We start from the raw sequence: 19,285 nt of genomic DNA, 5'->3' as shown, positions 1-19,285 counted from the left end.
TTGTGGAGGTGGTGTAATAAATGACTGTTGAGGAATACTATTTGACTTTGTCCTGACAGATACTTTTTAATTGGTGTTTAGAGGGACTAAACCCTTATTTCACAACTTGAGTATTTGCAAACAGGGCGTGTGGCTAAAAGAAGCTATGAATAATGTGGCAGGCAGTTTTTTATTATTTTAGCTGATTTTTTGAGTGTAATACAGTTTTTTTTAAATACACTTTCATTATCTCGGCACCATAAAATATGGAAGGAAGTCAAAGCAGAATTTGTGTGCACAGTGGAGATACCCAAATATAACTTCCTTCCAAAATCATAAGAGTAGTCCATTGAGCAGTATAATTGCATGCAGCACTGGCTCAAAAGAAAACAGTTGTCTCTTGTTTGCCCTTTCACTGTGGCCTCTTCTTTTCAGCTGCAATTAGAGAATATGTTAAAATCAAGTGAAGTGCGTTACTGGAGGACACATGCCGGGACTTTTTTTCCCTTAGTCAAATACTAGAGCTTAACGACAAAGACTGTAGTAAACATTTTAACATGACACTTTCAAATCTAATGTGTTGTTTTTGTTTTTTTACCCTGGTGTAAGAGCATCAGACTTTCTACACCTTGAGGTTTTATTTTGTATCAGTAGTAATGTAAAAGGTTAAGGAACATTTTCACCTAGAACTGTATGTTTCTGATGAACTCCCTTGTTCCCATAGCAATTTTAGTAACCACACGCTGTTTTACTGGAAGAGTGACTTGAGGATATTGCTTGATCTCCCTCTACCTCCCATGGTAAGCCTTCTGTTTGTTTTGTGAATTTAGTAGTCAGAGGTGCGTGATAAAACTTGCCATCTCTTACTTAATGACACTTCACAGCCAGTAAGACTGCCAAACTGCTCTACAACTTTCCTTTTTACTTCGTTAAGTGACACAGAGGAACAGCTCACAACAATTATTTTCTCCACTAATGCCTCATATTGACTGAAACATTTAAGTCTTAAAAATGGAGAAGTACCATAAAATGAAAGGCTTTAACAGGGGAAGAGACATCTTCATAGCTCCATACAGGTCTAAAGAAAGGAAAAAAACATAGAAATAGCCAAGATGCTCAGGAAAATTGAGCTTTTCCGATGAGTAAACCATGAGATGGAGATGGGGGAGAAAGGGTTAAGCTTTGGTTACTGGGGTAGGATTTAGTAGAAATAAAATGTAGGTTGTTTTTCAGCAAAACTACACTAGAGGATAAAACTAGAGCAAAGTGTTTCTGCTTTCTCTAGTGGCAACAGTTAAACTGTAGTGACACTTAAAATAATGTGTGCTGTTTTGCAGAGAACATTATTGTCTCAAAAGTACTGAAGTCCTTTAATAAGTGGCTGGCCAACCTGCCTCCTTGATGCTTTAGGAGTAAGGAAGTGGTAGCTTGATATGGCTCCTCACATACCAAAATGATGTGCAATATAAATTGTTTTCTTGTGGTCATGGAGTTTGTGATTTCCCCCGTGTTTTCTGGCTTTCAAGAGCTGTAAATAAAAAAAAAAAACAAAGACGTTTCCTCTTTTTTTTCCCCTTACCTTCTCTCTGAGAAAAAAGAAGAAAAAAGAAAATCCATTCACTTGTAATAATGGTTTGGCAGTTGTATCTTATTAGTTAAAAGGTAAATAGACTCAGTGCTTGCATTAGCTTAGCTAAGTAGTAGATCAGATCAGACAAGAAGTTCAAGAAGAGGAGATAAAAGGTGATGGATAAGGAAAGAGAAAAATGTGTTCTTTGTGCAAACCATTGTATCCATGAAAAACAACTCTGTGGCTTTAGAAGAAACCTCCAAGTCAGTAAGAATAAAACTTGATCTCCACAATGTGTAGTTGCAAATCTTTAGCACACATAGGGGTTCAAAAAGTGTGATTTTTCTGCTGCAGGTGTTAACTTTGAAAATTTGGCGTTTTCTTGTCTGAAATTTCCTCCCTTTTTTTGGCTTCATGAATCTTGACCAGAATGTCTGGCTATTTCAACTTATTTTTCTAACACAAATCAGAAATCTTGAAAAAACCAAATGGAATATACTGAAATAGTTTAATTGAAATTGGTTGAATTTGGCTTTGCATAGCAACCTGATCCATGATTCAATAATCCATTTCTTTAGTTCTGCATTGAATTAATCTCACAGGAAACAACTTCAAATTCACCTCTGCTGTACCTTGGGGTTCTCCCTGCCTGGTTTCCTATCAGGATCTGCAGAGATCACTTTAGAGAGCAATTGGTTAATGTAATTATTTGACTAGGCATAAATTCAGCTTCTGCATTAGCGCTAATGAAATTGCAGAGGGGCTGATTGCCTTCTCCTGCTGCAGAAGAGAAAACAGGGTAATTTTTGTTGTGATGTTGAAGAGTATGTTTAGTGGATGCAGAAAATCATTAGTGCTACCATGATAAAGACATTACTGATACCAGCTTCCTGTTTGGGGCAAATTCAGTAAAGTGTATAGGTATGTATGTACCATGTGTCATGAATGGCGCAATGATAACTTAGACAAATCATGCCAGTGATGCGGTGGGTGCAGTGGAAGTGAGCAGTAACAGTGTAGAGCTAAAAGAGCATAGTTTTTAAAGAGAAGATGACCTACTAGAGTTGCCCTGTTAAAACAGAATCATAGAATCAACCAGGTTGGAAGAGACCTCCAAGATCATCCAGTCCAACCAAGCACCCAGCCCAACCAATCAACTAGACCATGGCACTAAGTGCCTCAGCCAGTGGTTCTGTGTTTTTTTAATACCTCCATCGACTCCACCACCTCCCTGGGCAGCCCATTCCAATGCCAATCACTCTCTCTGTCAAGAACTTCCTCTTGATATCCAGCCTATACCTCCCCGGGTACAACTTGAGACTGTGTCCCCTTGTTCTGTTGCTGGTTGCCTGGGAAATAGGCAAATGTCACCCAGTGTCTTGTGACTTAGTCCAGTGATTTCTTTTATTTATTTATTTTTTTTGGCTGCCATGTGTTCAGTCAAGTTTCTTAACAAAATTATTAAGAAAAAAACAAACAAGCAAACAAAAAAACTAACCACAAAAATGGAACCAAGCCCACCACCATATTTCTAGGTTATTTTTATTTCCTTGTTTTAGGAAGTTTAAGTAAAAAAAAAATCACTTACTCCCACTTCTTCACCAGGGGAGAGCATATTTAAACAAATACGTGGGGAGCCAATGACAGGTGTTGGCAGTGCTCCTTTAAAAGACGTGCAGTACAGTCTGCTAATTGACTTGAGATACCAGATTGAAAATGTTAAGCTTTTTAAATAAGACTTTTACTATCCCATTATCTTTTTTCTTAATTAAATGCTAAACCAGGGGTTGCTTTAATTACCGCTAGAGGTTTAAAAGGAAAGTAAAAGCTGATACCCCATTAACGTTGCAGTGGTAGTCTGCAGGTCTGGTAGGGCCAAGGCCAAGTTGTAGAACCCCACTGATGATTAAACAGTGGCTTTTTAGGTCATAAGATACTATAAATACCTTACCATTTTCCTCCATCATAAACTCAAAATATATCAATTGTGCATGTTTTACAAGTGTCTTGACTTTAATTGACTGAGCCTGTAGCAGGAAAGAATTGTAAGATAAGAGGAACAAGTACACGTCAGCTCCTTACAGTTACCAAAATTTACTGTGAGTACTAAAAATTCTTTGTATAAAGTTGCAGGATAAAATAATAATGAAGCAAAGCTTAAAAATGAAGGCAAAAATGTTTTTCTTGATGTTCAGCTATGATTGACAGTCTCTCTTATGAATTTGTTACACTGTGCTTGAAATACTTCATGTTTTTACAAGATATAAAGAAGTTTTCATTCGCAGTCTGCTGGAATGTTGAAGTATAGAAGTACTTTAGAGAATACATAGAGTACTTTAAAGAAAACAGTTCTCTGAAAAACAGTAGTACATTGAGGATTCAGGTTACGTTTGCATCTGTAGTGTTTTACCTGTTTGGTTATTTGGTAGCCCTGTTTGGTTTGGAGATGTTGCCAAAAGGCATCATCATATGAGGGAATCTTGGAACGTTTTACTCTGTTTTGAGATATGTGTGTGAAGCAAGTTTACCTTGCCATGCCTGGAACATACAGCTCAATGTGAGTGACTGCTTTTGGGATTCAGTGCAACATGTGCAGTAAGTGCTCATAGTGCTGCAGGTTTCAGTATTTTTAAGATGGATTTTTAGTTTGCATTTTTTTCTCCCAGACATGTGTGTTTCATTTCTCCTGAAGAGGATTGATCTTTTGCTGAACTGACACCTAAGTGCCTGTCCTCATTGTCCAAAAGGACAGCCTTCACCATGGCTACCAGATAAAAATATGAGAACCTGTTTACTTCTTTTCATGTTTATTTTGAATGCCAGCATCCTCATTGCTGTTAGTGGTTTGCTTACAAGCAGTAGTTCTTTGTCAGAAAATAGTGAATCTTTTTTTGTACAAAGAGAATGGTGGGTTAAAAAAAAAAAAAAAAAAAGATGAAATTTAGGTCAGGCTTTATTCCAGCTCTTAAAAAATTGAAGCTTTCAGATCAGAGATGCAGTTTGCGTGTTATCTCTGATTTGCTTCAAGAAAGAAAGAGGTTATTAGAATGCGTTTATAAAGTGTGTTAATAAATGTTTGATGATTTCAGCATTGTGATGTCTGGAGTACTTCACAATCAGTCACACATACTTACTGAAACAGAGCTGGGCAGCTACTCCAAAATTGTTTTGTGCAGATCCAGCATAGGTCGATATTACTTTTTTGTTTGTTTGTTTTTGTATTTTACAATCTGAAGTGATCACGTTTTGAAGCACAGGTGAGCTACACGTGAAATTCTGTTCCACTGGGATGATGTAGTCTTTTGAAAGATTACAATAAATGTTTCTTTTAAAGATAGTATTGACAAAATAGCTCCCAATCCTCTTCATTTAAAAATAAATAAGTCACTCAGTCTTAACATTTGCTATAAAAGTGAAAACAAATCAAGCTTAAAAAGTGCAAATCTTTCTGTCAAAGGAGGGGTACGTAGCAGATGTAGCATTCAAACCAACAGACATTCATGCTCCAGTTTCTTCTGTGTGTTAAAGTTTCCTCTACTTTCCTGTATTTTGCATTTAATTAGGTCAAAGGGACTATCTAGGTACTTTAAGCTTGAACTGCATGTGGTAAATACTGAAGAATATATAAGGAAAGCTACAATACCTTTGCTTCAAAACAGCTAATTATTTGCAGATACTGAGGGCACTTTTAGTCTGGAGAGCTGGTTTTCATACTTGAGCACCTTTGTGCAGCAGAGAACTGTCTGCTGTGTCATTAATGCCTGTTCCAGCCAGGCATTTGTTCTCCTTGTTTGAGGCATTACTGTCACTACTCTACAGGTGGTAAAGTGGTAGAAAAAGAACTTTATTATTTAGAGCCAATAAATATAGGAAAGAGAGAATGGTGTATTTAAAACACTCCTGTTTAAAATATGTTCAGCAGAATTAAAAGTTGGTTTCTAATCACAGAAAATAGAAGTGACTCCAGGAAAAAATCCATATGTGAAGCAAAGCCACTTTCAGTCAGGTTTATCAACACATGTAAGCTTCTTTATCGTGGTGTCCACCTTTCACAAATGAATGCAATTGTGGCCTACTTACTTCCTCCAGTTACCTTCACAATTTTCTAAATACCCATAAACATTGTCTGCTATGTGAAAAAGAAGAAATTCTCTAACACTGTGCCCAGTTGAAATGTAGTTACAGGTTCATCAGCTTTTTCTTGTGGTAGCATATTCTACAGAGTTTCAGCTTAATTAGTTTCAGATACCTGTTTAAAAGAACACGGCTATGTTTAATCTCCAGTGAAGCTTTCATATTGCTTTGAAGTTCTCACGGTAGCTGAAGAGCAGGAAAAGATGCACTTCATGAAGTTTTGCAGCAAAAATAAAATACTGAAAATACCTAAAAATGCAATAACAACAGAAGGAAGAGTGTTTTTTAAAGGTTGTTTCAGTTTCATGTGTGATTTTTTTTAGGATTGCATGTTTCACTTCCACAGTACTCTTATTAACAGAGAGGAAAAAGTAATATTTCTGAAATACAGCAAGAACATCCCAAGTTCAATGTAACACTGATATTTCAGTTATATAATGTTCTTATTAATGCCTCTTATTCCACCTCAGCATCCTATTAATTATTTATGGCTGTAATTTAATTCCATATCGTATTTTTGTAGGAAATACATCAACAGCTTAAACATGCTTTGGGTTTTGGGTAGTGGGTGTGTGTTTATTTTCTGTTTGCTTGTTTGTTTTTCTGTCTAAAGAGCAGCTTGGTGCTTCTAGTAAAATTTCACAGCTTCCAAGTTAAATTTCTTGTTAAGTTTAGGGAGATAAGATCATTATGGTGTTTTTGTTTTCTAAAGGAGGAATCCTAGAAAGGAAGCCTTTATTAACAGCATCCAGAAGGTAGAATGTATAGTACGTATTTGTTTTGTATTGTTATTTGTGTTATGCAATATATCTGTGTGCTGAGATATTTGTTATCAAACAGCTGTTACCTCCATCAAAGGTTATTGTTTTGAGTTTCTGATCTGGGTGATGTTTTCCAGTCAACTGTCTCATCCCAATGAAGTTACTTTAATGGCGCTTCCTCTTGTTAAACTTCACAGGCTGTTAGGGGTTGGAAGCGACCCAAGGAGGTCTTCAAGTCCATCTCCCCCTGCTAGAGCAGCACCACACAATCTAGCACAGATCACAGAGGGATGCACCCAGACAGGCCTTGAAAGTCTCCAGAGAAGAAGACTCCACAACCTCTCTGGGGAGTCTGTTCCAATGCTCTGTGACCCTTACGGTAAAGAAGTTCTCTCTTGTGTTGAGGTGGAAACTCTTGTGCTGCAACTTACACTCATTGCTCCTTGTCCAGTTATAGACTGGAAGCATCCCTTGGCTACATTTCTTTCTTTTGTTCCTTGAGCCAAGCCAATGCTGTTTGCAGCAGCTTTCCTGCTTCTGGGATGAGTTTTCTTACTTTCATTCCATCTTGAGAAGCAGGACTGTTAAAAGGGAAGAACAATGTAGGTTTTACTTCAGGCTAGATATTGAATCATGATCTTCATAGTAGCTTTATCACAGGTAGTCATGTTGGTCTTGGAGAGAATTTACATGATTTTTTTTCTGCTTATGTGGTGTACTGAAGTTCTTGGAAGATTCCTTCGGGTAGCCTAAAGCACTTTCCTGTGCATTTCTACTGCTTGCAACAAACTGTCATATTAGCTGTGCCATAGCTTCATCTGGAAGTAAGCAGTATAATTTACTTAAGCTGAATACTGAAGTGGTGAACATCAACCGGTACATGATTAGGGGCCTAGAGGAACTGTGCATCATAAGTAGCTTCTCATCTTCTCACTTGCATACTTCAAGTCTGGGCTGTGAACAGGAAAAAATTACACCTAGAAAAGAACAAAAAAGGCAGTCCGTTGGAAATTGTAACTTTGGGACACAGATTTATATTTTAGAGTACTAGTTCAAGATTTTGCTATATATAGGCACCAGTTTTTGCTGGATATTTACAACTTGGACATAGTTAACTGATACTGCAGTCAGATAAGATTGTCCTGTGGTTGTGTAGCACAGTTCTCACCTTACTGAGAAATTGAGGCATATGGAAGAAACCACCAAAAGCGGTACAGATGCATATTTTGGTTTAAACCACTGTAAATGCCTGATTGGATTTACACAGGGCAGAGCATGCAGCTTGTGGTTTTAATCTTGTGGTTCTTCTTCATGTGTAAATATGAATTTTAAAAACCTTATTCTCTTGTATTAGTATCTTTGTGATTTCTCTCCATAACATACTGTCTCAGAATTTAAGGAAAGGGCTACATGAAGAGTTATTAGGTTTTCAGTGTTACATTTTATTTTGAGGTTTGCTGTATTATTTTAGCTATTTTCCTTAGTTGTCTTCTTTTTTCTCTCTCTCTTTTTTTTTTTTTCCCCAAATAATGTGCCAGTAAAATAAACCCTTTACTTGATCTGTTTTAAAATGGATGAACAAATGCTACACTGGGAAAACAATACACTGTCTTTTTGTAGCTCTTAGACCAACAGAAATATCTTTCCCAGGTCAGTAGGAGGACAAAAAAATTACAGTGAGACAGAAAATCAGTGTTGTTATTGGATTTTAAAGATAATTTTAAAGTGGCCATTTACATGGTAATTTAAATTGCAATTATGTCTTCTTCATTTATTGTCACAAAATCCTTTGTAATGTAAATTAGTGATTCAAGTAAATTCAGTGATCATATGATTCTTGTTACATGAGTGCTTTTTAGAGAACCAATGACAATATTGATGCCTCTTGAGGTTATCTGTATACATTGAAAGATGATTGAATACATTTAAGCACAGAATGCTATTTATCCTGGAAAGACAATTCACACAGTGAAAGGTCATTGCCAAAGACACCTGATACGCCGTTTGTAGGTGAAGGGCTGAATGCCTGCAGAGTTGAAAAGGAATCTGGCATGTATGCTGCTCAGTCTAATTATAATGTTACAGATGCCTATTATGTAAGGAATGCCTGCAAATCAATATTGTCCATGCAGAGGGACTTCTAAGTATACCTTATCCTGAAACAGCAGCAGCTCACTGTTTCTGTCTAGGAGTGTAGCTTTCAAAGGAGCAAGGTGTACCTTCCCTTCTGAGTTACCTTCTCTTTCATACTAACTTAGTATTTACAGTTGATTTTCTCTTCTTCTTCACCATGCAGTCGTTCTTAATATTTATTTTTATTGTGTGTGTGCATCAGGATGGATTGCATGTTAGATGGAGACAGTTACATTTTATTACAAATGAATGACAGATGCCCTGCTTAGGGTCTTTTCATTAGATGTCAGAGTGTGGTGTTGCAGAGACTCAATTCAGCTGAAAGGGAGTTGTGGTAGGTTTAGGAAATCACCTCTCAAATTAAAATTTACCAGACCAGCTCAGACATCTTGGAGGTACACCTTGAGCACTGTGTTCAATTCTGGGCCCCCCAGTTTAGGAGGGACATTGAGATGCTTGAGTGTGTCCAGAGAAGGGCGACGAGGCTGGTGAGAGACCTTGAGCACAGCCCTACGAGGAGAGGCTGAGGGAGCTGGGATTGTTTAGCCTGGAGAAGAGGAGGCTCAGGGGTGACCTTATTGCTGTCTACAACTGCCTGAGGGGAGGTTGTGGCCAGGAGGAGGTTGCTCTCTTCTCTCAGGTGGCCAGCACCAGAACAAGAGGACACAGCCTCAGGCTGCGCCAGGGGAAATTTAGGCTGGAGGTAAGGAGAAAGTTCTTCACTGAGAGAGTCATTGGACACTGGAATGGGCTGCCCGGGGAGGTGGTGGAGTCACCGTCCCTGGAGCTGTTCAAGGCAGGATTGGACGTGGCACTTGGTGCCATGGTCTAGCCTTGAGCTCTGTGGTAAAGGGTTGGACTTGATGATCTGTGAGGTCTCTTCCAACCCTGATGATACTGTGATACTGTGTGATAAGCTAAAGCTGTATTTTACAGGAAATCTAAATATACAAGCATATATACAAAACACATTTACATGTATTTACAGTTACATACAAGTTAGAAATAATACAGAAATCCAGTGCCCTCCCCAGACAAAGAAAAAGCCGAGAAGGTGCCAACACCGACCTCTCTCTCTGCTGATAGAAAAGAACCAGCAAGGCTTACAAGTTACCTGGAAAAGGTTAATGACAGTTAGAGAGGAGCAAAGATACAGGGAGCAGATCCAGTGCCCAAAATCATAGACTCATAGAATGCTTTAGGTTGGAAGAGACCTCAAAGATCATATAGTTCCAACCCCTTGCTACAGGCTGAGTTGCTTTAGGCCTCATTGAACCTGGCCTTGAATACCTCTAGGGAAAGATCATCCACAACCACCCTGGGCAACCTGTGCCAGTGTCACAACTCTCACTGTAAAAAACTTCTTCCTAAAATGTAGCTTCAATCTCCCCTCTGCCAATTTAAACCCATTATTCCTTGTCCTGCCATTACAAGACCTTGTAAATAGTTCCTCACCAGCTCTCCTGGTATCTTCAGATACTGGTCTCCTTGAAGCTTTCTCTTCTCCAGGCTGAAGAGCCCCAACTCTTATAGCCTGTCCTCATAGCAGAGCCCTCTGAGCATCTTTGTGGCCCTCCTCTGGACTCACTCCAGCAGTTCCATGTCCTTCTTGTGTTGGGGGCTCCAGAGCTGTACACAGTACTCCAGGTGGAGCTGACAAGAGCAGGGTATCTTGCCCTGCTGGCCATGTTTCTCTTGATGCAGTCCAGAATGCTGTTGTTCTCTGGGCTATGTGTGCATGTTGAGCTTTTCATCAACCCAGACCCCCAGGTCCTTTTCCTCAGGGCTATTCTCCAGCTATTCACCACCCAGCCTGTGTTTGCGCTTGAGATTGCACTGTCTCAGGTGCAGGACCTTACACTTGGCCTTGTTGAATGTCATGAGGTTGGCCTGGGCACACCTCTCCAGCCTGTCCAGGTCCCTCTGGATGGCATCCTTGCCCTCTAGCAAGTTGACTGTGCCACACAGCTTGGTGTCATCTGCAGAATCGCTGAGGGCACACTCAGTATGTCCATATTGCTGACAAAGATGTTAAACAGCAGTGGAGAATGAAATAGTTTTTTGGTACCTCTTAGCAAACCTATGAATGATACAGACTTTATCATTATTATTCTTTCACAACCAATGCCTTGCTCATTCAGATAAGTTTGCAGATGACACCAAGCTAGGAGCAGGTGTGGATCTGTTGGAAGGTAGGAGAGCCCTGCAGAGGGACCTGGACAGGCTGGATGGGTGGGCAGAGGCCAATGGGATGAGATTTAACAAGGCCAAGTGCAGGGTCCTGCACTTTGGCCACAATGACCCCAAGCAACACTACAGGCTGGGGACAGAGTGGCTGGAAAGCAGCCAAGAGGAAAGGGACCTGAGGGTACTGATAGATAGTAGCTGAAGGTGAGGCAGCAGTGTGCCCAGGTGGCCAAGAGAACCAATGGCATCCTGGCCTGTATCAAGAACAGTGTGGCCAGTAGGACAAGGGAGGTTATTCTTCCCCTGTACTCAGCACTGGTCAGGCCACACCTTGAGTGCTGTGTCCAGTTCTGGGATCCTCAATTCAAGAGAGATGTTGAGGTGCTGGAACATGTCCAGAGAAGAGCAACAAGGCTGGTGAGGGGCCTGGAACACAAACCCTATGAGGAGAGGCTGAGGGAGCTGGGGGTGTTTAGCCTGGAGAAGAGGAGGCTCAATGAGGTGACCTCATTGCTGTCTACAACTACCTGAAGGGAGGCTGTAGCCAGGTGGAGGTTGGTCTCTTCTGCCAGGCAACCAGCAACAGAACAAGGGAACACAGTCTCAAGTTGTGCCGAGGCAAGTCTAGGCTGGATGTTAGGAAGAAGTTCTTCACAGAGAGAGTGATTGGCATTGGAATGGGCTGCCCAGGGAGGTGGTGGAGGCACCGTCCCTGGAGGTCTTCAAGCAAAGCCTGGCTGAGGCACTTAGTGCCATGGTCTAGCTGACTGGCTAGGGCTGGATGCTAGGTTGGACTGGATGATCTTGGAGGTCTCTTCCTACCTGCTTGATTCTATGATTCTCTTACTGAAATTTTCCAATAAGCTTTAAACTACCACCGGAGTAAAACAGCCAGGTTTAGGGATAACACACAGAAGTCATAATTGCCCAAGAAAGATTTAGCTTCAAGTGCCCGTGAAAACTGACCATGACTTCTCAATTACAGCAGTAATTAGAGTCAGTGTGTTAGCACAGTATCTGCAAGTGCAAGCTCAGTGAACTGGAAAGAAAAGTGCTTCCTAAGTGTTCATACTGTCAATGCAACAGTGGTTGAAACTGGGGGAAAAGGTTATGTAAGTGAAGTTTAGGGCTGATACAGGGTTATAAAATCAACTATCTATCTGAATATATCTATACATTATCTAAGTCTCTCTATAAATACATCTATCCTGTTCTTACGCTAAAAGAAGATGTTTGCCTATCCCTAGGTAGAGCTAATCACCTTTCCTGCTTGCTGTAGGCAGTATCTAAAGAAGAGACTTGTAGTTTTTTCAGTAGTCCATACACTTCACTTTTTTAACTAAGCATGCACTTTGATTAGATATGTCCAAATTTTATTACTGTTATCTTTTAAAGTGCAAAATGCTTGACCTCTGAATCTGCAGTTAGGTTTAGGTAGTGCAATCTTCCACCGTTGTCTCCACAGTTTAATGATATGTATGTTTTCCTGCAGCTCACTGGGTAAGAACTGTGACAGGGTTGATCACAAGGGATTTGGTATGTGCCTACACATCTGCTTTGCTAGATGCAGGTTCGTAATCTAGACAGACTAATGTAAATAACTGGAGTGTTAGGCAGATGCTGAGGGTCATCACTGAAGGAGGACATTGCTAATCTGTTTCAGATTTCTGGTGGTGGGTCTTTCATAGCATAATGCTCTTTCTTAGGATAATATGCAGCTTTTGAGTATGACAGGCAGTGCTTTGACAATCTGCTGACCCCATATTTGAAAATAATAGCTGCTCTGACGGGCTGTTAACTGTAGGTTCATTTAAGTATAACAGGTGTAGTATATAGACTAGATAAGAGAGATTTAGGTTTAGGATAGATTGCAGTACATCTGTCAGGCTGTTGTCTGGTCTCTCTTAGTTGCTCAGGTGCATAATCTTAGCTCAGTCTAATGAGTGGTAGAAAGTTACTAAGCAAATTGGAGAGGACTAGTTCTTTTCAGGTGTTACTACTACTTTTTAGCACCCATTTTTATATTCAAATTGGAACCTTGTTTTAAAAATGTATTAGCTTTTTAGCATTTAAATGCTAAAATTTCCTATTAGTGTGATTGATGTTTGTTGTGTTGATATTTAATGACATGTTACATGATAAACTTAATTTATTTTTGCTTTCAAAATTAAAATCCTCTTGAAAGTTGCCTGGGAGTTTGCTTATATCAGATAGAGTGGTTGGCTAGTTGATTTAGTTTGTTCTACAATGCAGCATGGAACAGATGTTAGTTTATTACCAGCTTTCTCTGGGATTACAATATAAGGATGGGGAGAAAAAGCTAGAATTGGCAGACTGGTTAATTATGCAGAACAGCATGATCTATAAAGTTGCTGTCTGGCGCTGCTGTATTGGGATGTATTGCAGACATTAAAAATACTCTGCTTTTTTGCTTAAGGGAGAATCTGACAAAACTGCTTCTATGCCTTCAGGTACACTAGTGGTTATGTCAGAAAATGTTAGTATTTTAGCCTTTAGGCCGGAGTCCCTGAGCTGAGGAATACCTCAAAGAGATAGTGTTGCCTAGAGAAGTGTGTGCAGGTAGCCTTGTCCTTCTGCACTGCATATAGGAGAAGAAAAAACATCCCTTCCGTGTGTTCCATGCTCTTTGAACTTCAAGCCCCATAATACTTTGCTCCAGTTAGCATTTTCGTTTTTTGCAGCTGGCATGGCTGCAGTGTGGTACGAAAAACAGCTGCAGGTTCAACTCAATCCATGACAGAAAGAATGCAGTCAGTGAGTGCAGCTTGGAATAGGAGTATGGCACAAGCCTGTAGGAAAAAAAGGACTGCCAGGATCTTCTGCCTTCAACAACAATAGTATTGTGTATAGCCATACTAAAATGTCTCTTGTTCCTGTGACATTACTTGTCCCTGTTGCTGCTGGTAAAAACCATTCAGAATATTCATCTCATGACAAGGACTTCCAGTTCCCAGTTTTGCTTGTTAGTAACCCGCTTCTTATCTGCCACTGTTGTCTATAGCTTTAAAGTTTTTGCCCTTCCCATTTCCTACACTCTAATTTGTTTAAAGGGAACACTCTTGATGCATCTCAGCCTTCCCTGCTTATTCTTGTAGCTTTTCTCTACACATGTTTCAACTTGAATCATGTTTGGTTCAAGACAGGTGACCAGAAACCTTCAGAGTTCCAGCTGAGATCTTACCAGTTCTTTGTAAAATGGATTGAATATATGGCCATTTCTACTGAAAATTCCTCCCTTGATACAGATTGCAGCTGTCTTTCTTGCAGATGTATCTCTCTTGACAGTTTGTATTCATCCTGATTGATTAATGCATCCAAGTCATTCTCCTCCTCTCTTGTTTCCAGCTGACAATTCTTCAGATTCCAATGTTTGAGTTTTTTGCCTTTTTTTTTTTTTTTGTCAACTGGCATGAAGTGTCATTATTCTGTTTAGTTTTTACTTTAAGGTCAATTCTCAGAATGGTTTCTAAGGAACTTCACTCCTAGTTTTATTCTACTGCAGTAGAATCATAGAATCAACCATTTTGGAAAAGACTTCCTAGATCATCCAGTCCAACCTAGCACCCAGCCCTAGCCAGTCAACCAGACCATGGCACCAAGTGCCTCATCCAGTCTTTGCTTGAACACCTCCAGGGATGGTGACTCCACCACCTCCCTGGGCAGCCCATTCCAATGCCAATCACTCTCTCTGGCAAGAACTTCCTCCAAACATCCAGACCTCCCTCGGCACAACTTGAGACTGTGTTTCCTTGTTCTGTTGGTGGTTGCCTGGGAGAAGAGACCAACCCCACCTGGCTACAACCTCCCTTCAGGTAGCTGTAGACAGCAATGAGGTCATCTCATTGAGCCTCCTCTTCTCCAGGCTAAACAACCCCAGCTCCCTCAGCCTCTCCTCATAGGGTTTGTGTTCCAGGCCTCTCACCAGCCTTGTTGCCCTTCTCTGGACACATTCCAGCACCTCAACATCTCTCTTGAATTGAGGAGCCAGGACACAGCACTCAAGGTGTGGCCTGACCAGTGTTGAGTACAGGGGAAGAATAACCTCGCTCATCCTTCCACATCATAGCCTCACTTTTTCTTTGTAAAGCCCTTTCTATTTTCCATTCTGCTTGCCACCTTCTGTATTAATTACAGGAATTCATACACTGTGGTATTGTAGGACTTGCTGAGTTACCTATTTTTAAGACTTTGGTTTCAGTGATCTAAAATTTCAGATAATGTCCACAATATAGGAGGTTATTCTGGACCATGTGCTTCTGGATGTGACCATATCTAATTCCAGCCTATTTTCTTTTGGTGGAGAATCTAACCATTAAAACACATCATGACTTGATGAAAATGTCAAATTAAAAAAAAAAAAAAAAAGATATGTTCTTTGGTGTCAAAAGAACCATTAGTGACTCTTAGCAGACTCAGTTTCTCTTGAGCTATTCTGAATGTAACGTGCTTATTTATAAGCTTGTCTAGGTCTTTTTATAAAGCCTTTAAGACTGTCTAGGCCCACTTTTAAAAAATGTATTAGGCAAGTAATTGGGAGCCCTGGCAATATTTCATCTTTGAGTTCTGAAATGAATGTATAGACTCAAAACTGCATGGAGTTCTGTGTGATGCTTGATGTGTGCTGTGAGAAGGAGGCAGAGGATTTTCTAAAAAACAATTTTTGTGAGATACTGCTTTCCTCCTTTTTGATGAAAAAGAATTTCAGAGATAGTAGGAAAAAAAATGCCAATACAGTCCTCTAACAGGACAGCCAGGGGATTACTGAAAATTTTAATGAAATGCAGTGTTCAAGCCTGGGTTTTGGTTTTGGGGTTTTTTTCCGCACAGAAACGTACTCAACAAGTCTGCTGGGAAAGGTATGTAGTGCTGTGTGCCTTCCTTAACCATCATGATTATCAGACATAAATCCTCCCTGTGCCAATCTTGCTAGCCTTCATCTTGATAGCACCTGACTGTCTCCTTTTGTATTTAAAAATAGAAATGACAATCTCTCTCTCTCTGCCTTTTTAGCTTGATTAGTTCATAGTTGAAAGTGTGAGACACTTGAGGGAAAAGCTAAATTGAAGGGTTGAGGCTCCCATTCTAAATGTGGTAAAGATCCATTGTTCCTCTTCCAGGAGCAATCGCTGCTGTCTTTTGTCAAAGCCACGTGAAAGTCTTCCCTTTTGTTGGGTGGTTTTTATTTTTTGTTGGTTTATTTTGTCTAGCAGTTTTGCTGGCGCTGAGGATTGTAGCTGTTGTGGTGATGGAGCAGTGAGCATCAAGGAAGGAAATGACCACTCTATCAGCTGGTGCTGGCACCATTGGAAATGCTAGGTGTACTGGGAGATGCTTCAGCGTGTGCTGGGAACGTAACAAAACCTACACTAGGGCAGTGGGTGGTGGCCCTCTTGTCGTTTAGGCTTGCTAGGCTTATTTATATGTGAACTACACTTTGTTAAATGTGCTCACATTTATTTTTCACTACAGCCGTTTAAATAATTCGAGGTGGAGGTCAGGAATATGTAATGCAGTGAGTGCTGCTCTATCGTGGGTAAGGATAGAGTAAAAGTTTGCTGGCTGTAGATGGCTGTGAGTGATTTTCTTCTCTTTATGTCAGTGGCACTGACACCATTGAGAACATGTGGTGCTAAGCAACAGTGGTGAAAAAAGGCTTTCATTGTTCTGGAGAACGCAGACACATTTATGGAGCAGCCATTTCAGTGATAATTCAAATTGGTAGTACAGGAGTTGTGCTAAGTAAGAAAATTAGATTTTATTAGAACTGATTGTTATTCTAAGGGGAAAAAAGTAGGACTTCGTAAGGGCATGGAAGTATCTCTTTCTTCCATGTGCTGTATTGATTCTATCCAAGGAAAATGAGCTGTGTGCTTTATTCTCTCTTGTGATTCCTCACTCTTATTTTTTAACACTACAATTAACACTTCTAATCACTCTCTGTCTGGCTCTGGTCAACCTTACTGTAATTTCTTCATCATGTAACTAATGTTCGTTATGATTCCATTAATTTTTGTGATGGCAGAGTGCTGTGATTTAGTGTGATAACATAACTAGCAGCTTGTGATCAAAAGAGGAGAAATAAACAACTGATACACATAAATCTCATTATTATTTTGAATTCTTTATATTGAAAAAAAAAAGTAATTTAGGGGGTTGTGTTATTGTTTAGTAACTAAAGCTATATTAAATGTGTATTTTCACCCTGATATCATCAGAACTGTGCAAATGCAATACAGTGAGCCTTAGGTTATTGTGGAGCTTGGGGCTCGTAGAGTGAAATTTTGGAAAACTCAGAGAGGAATACTAAAAAATATGTGTATATAGCACTACAAACGTGTGTATAAATACAACCTATGTATGTTCCTCCACTTCCTCCAGCAAATTTGTTGTTTTCTTTTGGCACCAGAGCGTCTTTAAGTAGCTGTTTATCCTTGCACCTCTGTACTGAGAATTATTCTACTCACTTGGGGCAGGCTGTGATACCTCAGTGTTGCATTAGCAGTTATGAAATGCAGTCCGAAGAAGATAAAGGAAGAGAACTTTTACATTTTCTCCTGAGAGACAGAACGCAGAGCACAATGGAGAAGGTATTACAGTGATGGCAAACAAGCTTCTGCAGCATTCAAGCTCAGTTTAGCCTCCTCTAGTAACCCTGCTTTTGTGAAAATACTCCCAAGTGTAGCAAGGAGTGTGAGCTTGGCCAACCATATCTTCGCACAAGTTTGTTTCAGCCACTGGAATTGAATGCTAATAGATTAATTTGGAAATCTACTCAACCTGAAATTTCATTTAATAGAGAAAATGCAGGGCTATAATATGACTCTAGGCTGATAATATTTATTTTTATAAACTTCTGCAGATGCTGCACCTTAATAACCCTTTCAAAGAGGTGAACCTAAGACTCCTGTAACTAGGTTTCACACTAGATATTTAAGTAAAAGCGTAATCCTGGGTTGCAGAAATTGCCACTCTGTTGACAGTATATTGAGATAATAAAAGAGTTTTCTGTGCCTGCTTTTTATAGGCATTAGTCTTTTGGTTAGTATTTCAGAAGGATTGGAAGTTATTGTACAAAGTTGAGTTTTGTGTTTGTTTACCTTGCATTTTGGGATTGGGTTTTTTAAGCTGCTAAATTTGACATATCTCTGGGTTTTGTTGGGGTTTTGTTTGTTTGTTTGTCTGTTTTGTTGGTGGTGGCTTTTTTGTTTTGTTTTGTTTGTTTGTTTGATTTTCTTTTCCTACCTGAAAAGCCAGCAATTACATTAGAAGTTTTGGGGTTTTATTGTGATGTGCTTAGTGCTAGTTTGAAGCAAGGTAGAATGTTTTGGTGAGAAGAACTAGGTCATAGGCTGTGAAAGGAAAACAATGGTGATGTCTACTTCCCTCAGAGTCTTGCTGAACAAGAAATGAAAACATTAGATAGCACTCTCACCATTTTTCTCTCACTCTTGCTTGGGCTGCTGACTGAGCAACATCTTACCCTCTAACCTCACCCTTCGTTTGGACTAACCCACCTTTGCTTCTTAACCTCTTGGCTGAACCTCTGTTCTTTGTTAGGATTGGGGTAAGGTTGAGAGTGGCAGGGGGAAGGTGAAAGGGTGGTTGGGAGCCTCTCCTGGGGACTGAGGTTTCTGGGAGGGGAGTTGTGTTTCTGTATTACCTTTTACCTTGTATATTTCTGTCTATAACTGTATATACTGCAAATATCTGCTTGTATATTGTGCTAGCTGTAAATAAATAGCTTCATTCATATTCCCAGCGCCGGCTGAGTCTAGTCTGGGTGACTTCTAAAGTGTGGGGGGGCAGGGAACACCCAAACCATCACATGCTTGAAGGCAGTTTTTTATTATTGATGTTATTACTGTTACTTAGATATTCTTGACCAATGAGGGCTTGGTTCATTGGATTGGGTGACTACTACTGTTTGCAATGAAAACCATAAGTGACGGCATATCCTTTCATAATACAGTAGTATCTTGAAGAATGAGTAGGATACACCTAGGTCATAGTATAAAAACTCAGGAGAAATTTGAGTAATGAAAATATTAATTCAGGTAGGAGGGCTCACAAGTAAAAGAGGTGGGTACACAGACACTAAGGCTCATGGGTAGGAGGGAAATGGATGTGACAAAACTGCAAGATTTAGTTGTGTTCATCCCCCATATGCTTTGGAAGAACCCAACTCAATGGGTAGCTTGCAAAATTCAGTGAATTAGTTTGGACATGTAAGGAATGTAAGGTTTTTTTGATCCCCCCAAAAGCTTGAAATTGTAGAATAGAACTTCCTAGGGTTACTGTTGTGGGAAGTTTGCACTGGTGTAACTCAGAGGAGAAGGCAAGTTATATTTTTATGAGAAATCAAGAACTGGTCACAAAACTGAAGTGCTGTCACTCTTCATGTATGTGGGAAGACTGAGGTATTTGTATCCTAGACAAATAGTAGAGCATAGTATTTAAAATATTGACCATCATAGAAATATTAATAAAATTTTAAAAAACC

At 39.8% G+C, this 19,285-nt stretch overlaps 1 protein-coding gene across 3 annotated transcripts in view; it reads left to right on the top strand.

Moving 5' to 3' along the window:
- COMMD10 (COMM domain containing 10) overlaps positions 1-19,285 on the top strand; it is a 139,167-nt gene that overhangs the window by 65,474 nt on the left and 54,408 nt on the right. Inside the window, exon 6 of one of the 3 annotated variants that reach the window (XR_010301284.1) lies at positions 704-779. The exons of the other annotated variants lie outside the window; for them this stretch is intronic. The gene's annotated coding sequence lies outside the window, so the exon portion shown is untranslated. The remainder of the gene's footprint in view (positions 1-703; positions 780-19,285) is intronic. 3 annotated transcript variants of the gene reach the window in all.

The sequence above is a fragment of the Pogoniulus pusillus genome, chromosome Z (genome assembly GCF_015220805.1).
Source record: "Pogoniulus pusillus isolate bPogPus1 chromosome Z, bPogPus1.pri, whole genome shotgun sequence".
Classification (NCBI taxonomy): Eukaryota; Metazoa; Chordata; class Aves; order Piciformes; family Lybiidae; genus Pogoniulus; species Pogoniulus pusillus.
This window is presented reverse-complemented; position numbering and strand designations above follow the sequence as displayed.